This window comes from Aegilops tauschii, chromosome 1 (genome assembly GCF_002575655.3).
Source record: "Aegilops tauschii subsp. strangulata cultivar AL8/78 chromosome 1, Aet v6.0, whole genome shotgun sequence".
Classification (NCBI taxonomy): Eukaryota; Viridiplantae; Streptophyta; class Magnoliopsida; order Poales; family Poaceae; genus Aegilops; species Aegilops tauschii.
Genome location: NC_053035.3, coordinates 210030435 through 210036095, shown reverse-complemented (window position 1 = coordinate 210036095; position 5661 = coordinate 210030435).

Sequence of the window (5661 nt, the reverse complement as noted above, 5' to 3'; positions counted from 1 at the left end):
CTTGATACATGTGTGGATACATAGACAAAACACCGTATCCCTAGTAAGCCTCTACTAGACTAGCTCGTTAATCAAAGATGGTTAAGTTTCCGAACCATAGACATGTGTTGTCATTTGATAAATGAGATCACATCATTAGGAGAATGATGTGATGGACAAGACCCATCTGTTAGCTTAGCATATTGATCGTTCAGTTTATTGCTATTGCTTTCTTCATGTCAAATACATATTCCTTCGACTATGAGATTATGCAACTCCCGGATACCGGAGGAATGCCTTGTGTGCTATCAAACGTCACAACATAACTAGGTGATTATGAAGATGCTCTAGAGGTATCTCCGAAGGTGTTTTTTGGGTTGGCATAGATCGAGATTAGGATTTTTCACTCTGAGTATCGGAGAGGTATCTCTGGGCCCTCTAGGTAATGCACATCATATGAAGCCTTGCAAGCAATGTGACTAATGAGTTAGTCGCGGGATGATGTATTACAGAACGAGTAAAGAGACTTGCCGATAACGATATTGAACTAGGTATGAATATACCAACGATCGAATCTCGGGCAAGTAACATACCGATGATAAAGGGAATAACGTATGTTGTCATTACGGTTCGACCGATAAAGCTCTTTGATACGTCTCCAACGTATCTATAATTTTTGATTGTTCCATGCTATTATATTATCCATCTAGGATGTTTTATATGCATTTATATGCTATTTTATATGATTTTTGGGACTAACCTATTAACCTAGAGTCCAATGCCAGTTTCTGTTTTTTTCCTTGTTTTTGAGTATTGCAGAAAAGGAAAACCAAACGGAGTCCAATTGACCTGAAATTTGACGGAGATTATTTTTGGACCAGAAGAAGCCCACGGAGCATCAGAGATGGGCCAGAAGAGTCCCGAGGCACCCACGAGGGTGGGGGCGCGCCCTACCCCCTGGGCGCGCCCCCTACCTCGTGGCCACCTCGGAGACCCCCCTGACTTGTCCCCTACGCCAAAACCTCTTATATATACAGAAACCACCAGAACATAACCTAGATCGGGAGTTCCGCCGCCGCAAGCCCCTGTAGCCATGAAAAACCAATCGGGACCCTGTTCCGGCACTGATGAGGACATGAATACCTTGGGTATGACCAAAAATATTGCATACATGCATATTTGTCAGGTGATCTCTAATGCAAACTATTCAATAATCTATTTGTGTTATCCAGAACAAAAATACTTCACACACTTTTGTGTTTTATCTAATTGCAGGTGTATGGGACATTTGTACAATCCACATATGAAGATAAGGCAAAAGGTGAAGTTTAGGTTCTGTTCAAAAAGTCCTCTCACGTCACTTTTGGGCCAAGAGAAGATAGAGTCCAAGTCTCTCACGTTCTGGATTCAGATTCGGACTGCATAGACATACCTGACTCAAAACACCAACAACTTTTTCATACGGACTCCGAATTGGGTGATTCTTTTTTTGTTGGAAAGTAGATTTCTTCCTCTCTCCAACCCAATTGGATTCATCTTTAAATTCGTCCGGAGCGTTGAGATATGGACGAAACAATCTGACGCAGCAGCAGAATCCGAGTCAAACAACAAGTCCAAAGGTGTTGCATCACCTCCACTTGGGCCCATGAGCCTTGTACGACCTAGGGTTGGTTTTAGGCTGCCTTGGGATGTCCTCCCACCTCCTTGGCCGCCACCCCTTGCTCCTATATAAGTAGATCCATCTAGTAGCTTTTTCCTTGGGATTTGTTTAGTTAAAAGTTAGCCATTGCAACTACGTGTACTTCGTTTGTGTCCAATGACCAGACCAAGACCGCTTACGGATCCCCACCATTATCAATACTTCATATATATTCGCAATATTCAGATTGCTTTATCATATTCTTGCTTGTTCTTCGATTGCTTGCAGGAATAGACCTTCGTGGTCAGGTTGATCGTGCTCCGGCGTGGTCAATAACCTCTCGGAGTTGGTTTAGCGATTGCTAAGGCGTAACGTCGTGCACGTTTGTAGTCGGATTGTCAAAGTCGTCTCCGCCAAATCGATAGTTATCATCTCATCGAAAGATCGGGACACCCTCACCTCTATCAGGCACCCTGCCGGAGGGGGGATCCCTCACCGGTGGCCATCTTCATCATCCCGACGCTCTCCATGACGAGGAGGGAGTAGTTCACCCTCGGGGCTGAGGGTATGTACTAGTAGCTATGTTTTTTATCTCTCTCGCGCGTTCTTGATTTGGCACGATCTTGATGTATCGCGAGCTTTGCTATTATAGTTGGATCTTATGATGTTTCTCCCCCTCTACTCTCTTGTAATGGGTTGAGTTTTCCCTTTGAAGTTATCTTATCGGATTGAGTCTTTAAGGATTTGAGAACACTTGATGTATGTCTTGCATGTGCTCATCTGTGGTGACAATGGGATATTCACGTGATCTACTTGATGTATGTTTTGGTGATCAACTTGCGAGTTTCGTAACCTCGTGAACTTATGCATAGGGGTTGGCACACGTTTTCGTCTTGACTCTCCGGTAGACACTTTGGGGCACTCTTTGAAGTTCTTTGTGTTGGTTGAATAGGTGAATCTGAGATTGTGTGATGCATATCGTATAATCATACCCACGGATACTTGAGGTGACATTGGAGTATCTAGGTGACATTAGGGTTTTGGTTGATTTGTGTCTTAAGGTGTTATTCTAGTACGAACTCTATGATAGATCGAACGGAAGGAATAGCTTCGTGTTATTTTACTACAGACTCTTGAATAGATCGATCAGAAAGAATAACTTTGAGGTGGTTTCGTACCCTACAATAATCTCCTCGTTTTTTCTCTGCTATTAGTGACTTTGGAGTGACTCTTTGTTGCATGTTGAGGGATAGTTATATGATCCAATTATGTTATTATTGTTGAGAGAACTTGCACTAGTGAAAGTATGAACTCTAGGCCTTGTTTCCTAGCATTGCAGTACCATTTACGCTCACTTTTATCTTTAGTTACCTTGCTGTTTTTATATTTTCAGATTACAAAAAGCTATATCTACCATCCATATTGCACTTGTATCACCATCTCTTCGCCGAACTAGTGCACCTATACAATTTACCATTGTATTGGGTGTGTTGGGGACACAAGAGACTCTTTGTTATTTGGTTGCAGGGTTGTTTGAGAGAGACCATCTTCAACCTATGCCTCCCACGGATTGATAAACCTTAGGTCATCCACTTGAGGGAAATTTGCTACTGTCCTACAAACCTCTGCACTTGGAGGCCCAACAACGTCTACAAGAAGAAGGTTGCGTAGTAGACATCAAGCTCTTTTCTGGCGCCGTTGCCAGGGAGGTGAGTGCTTGAAGGTATATCTTTAGATATGGCAATCAAATCTTTTAGTTTCTTGTTTTATCACTAGTTTAGTTTATAAAATAAAACTACAAAAAAATGGAATTAAGGTTGCCTCATATGCTTCATCTTTTTAATGTCTTTCGTGAAAATTATGGGAAGGAAATTGTGCTCAAGTACTAGAATAAGAATTACATGGAATGCTTGGCATAAAATATGTGAATGATGAGCATGATTGCAATGTTGTTAGTATGAATTCTTTGAATACCCATGATGCTAATGATATGCAAAGCCACAAGCTTGGGGATGCTATCTTTGATGAAGATGATATGTTTTGTCCCCCAAGTTTTGATGAGCAAATTTATTATGATGAAAGCATGCCTCCTATTTATGATGATTATTGTGATGACACGTATGCTATAAAGAATAAAGATAACCATGAAACCTGTCATCATGATTTTAATTTTCAATTGTATTACGCCTCACATGATAGTTATTTTGTTGAGTTTGCTCCCACTACTATTCATGAGAAGAAATTTGCTTATGTGGAGAGTAGTAAATTTTCTATGCTTGTAGATCATGAAAAAAATGCTTTATGTGATGGTTATATTGTTGAATTCATTCATGATTCTACTGAAAATTATTATGAGTGAGGAACATATGCTTGTAGGAATTGCAATAATATCAAGTTTCCTCTCTATGTGCTTAAAGTTTTAAAGTTATGCTTGTTTTGCCTTCCTATGCTAGTTGATTATTGTTCCCACAAGTTGTTTGCTCACAAAATCCCTATGCATAGGAAGTGGGTTAGACTTAAATGTGATAGTCATATTCTTCATGATGCTCTCTTTATGTTTCAATTCTTATCTTTTATGTGAGCATCATTGAAATCATCATGCCTAGCTAGGGGCGTTAAACGTTAGCGCTTGTTGGGAGACAACCCAATTTTATTTTCGTTCTTTGCTTTTTTCTCCTGTTTAGTAATAAATAATTCATCTAGCCTCTGTTTAGATGCGGTTTTATGTTTTAATTAGTGTTTGTGCCAAGTAGAACCTTTGGGAAGACTTGGGTGAAGTCTATGTGATCTTGCTGTAAAAAACAGAAACTTTTGCGCTTACGAGATTAGCTGCCATTTTTTTTACTGGAGAGTGCTTTTAGGTTGATTATTTTTGCAGATGATTAATATACAAATTTCTCACGTCCAACAATTTATTTCAGAATTTTTGGACTTACAGAAGTATTCGAATGATACAGATTACTACAGACTGTTCTATTTTTGACAAATTCTGTTTTCTATGTGTTGTTTGCTTATTTTGATGAATCTATGAGTAGTCTCGGAGGGTATGAACCATAGAGAAGTTGGAATACAGTAGATATTACTCCAATACAAATTTAGAATGAGTTCACAACATTACCAAAAGTGGTGATTTATTTTCTTATACTAACGGAGCTTACGAGTTTTCTGTTGAGTTTTGTGTTGTGAAGTTTTCAAGTTTTGGGTAAAGATTCGATGGACTATGGAATAAGGAGTGGCAAGAGCCTAAGCTTGGGGATGACCAAGTCACCCCAAGGTAATATTCAAGGATAACCAAGAGCCTAAGCTTGGGGATGCCCCGGAAGGCATCCCCTCTTTCGTCTTCATTCATCGGTAACTTTACTTGGAGCTATATTTTTATTCACCACATGATATGTGTTTTGCTTGGAGCGTCATTTTATTTTCTTTAGTTTTGCTTGCTGTTTGGATGAAATCCCAAGATCTGAAATTCTTAAATGTTAGAGAGTCTTCACATAGTTACATAATTATTCAACTACTCGTTGATCTTCACTTATATCTTTCGGAGTAGTTTGTCATTTGCTCTAGTGTTTCACTTATATCCTTTTAGAGCATGGCGGTGGTTTTATTTTGAAGAAATAGATGAACTCTCATGCTTCACTTATATTATTTTGAGAGTCTTAAACAGCATGGTAATTTGCTTTGGTTATGAATTTAGTCCTAATATGATGGGCATCCAAGAGGGATATAATAAAAACTTTCATATAAAGTGCATTGAATACTATGAGAAGTTTGATTCCTTATGATTGTTTTGAGATATGAAGATGGTAATATTAGAGTCATGCTAGTTGAGTAGTTGTGAATTTGAGAGATACTTGTATTAAAGTTTGTGATTCCCGTAGCATGCACGTATGGTGAACCGTTATGTGATGAAGTCGGAGCATGATTTATTTATTGATTGTCTTCCTTATGAGTGGCGGTCGGGGACGAGTGATGGTCTTTTCCTACCAATCTATCCCCGTAGGAGCATGCACGTAGTACTTTGTTTCGATAACTAATAGATTTTT